The following is a 244-nucleotide window of genomic DNA, read 5'->3' as shown; positions in this document are numbered from 1 at the left end:
CAGGCTAATAACACAAATGCAAACAGTATGGAAGTATAGAACATTGCCATAAAAATCAGATTGCCCAAGCTTTTCTTCAAGAATATTTTAGAAATTTTAGAAAAATCGACTTTCTTCCAAAGTACCTAAAGCTCTTTCACTCAAGTACTCAAAATGTGATGTGTGGATTCACATGACATGTGGATTCCTAATCAAGCAGATTCTAAATTAAAATTCTTGAACAAACAACAGATAACAGCTGGGT

This window comes from Pelmatolapia mariae, linkage group LG7, assembly GCF_036321145.2.
Source record: "Pelmatolapia mariae isolate MD_Pm_ZW linkage group LG7, Pm_UMD_F_2, whole genome shotgun sequence".
Taxonomy (NCBI): domain Eukaryota; kingdom Metazoa; phylum Chordata; class Actinopteri; order Cichliformes; family Cichlidae; genus Pelmatolapia; species Pelmatolapia mariae.
This window is presented reverse-complemented; position numbering follows the sequence as displayed.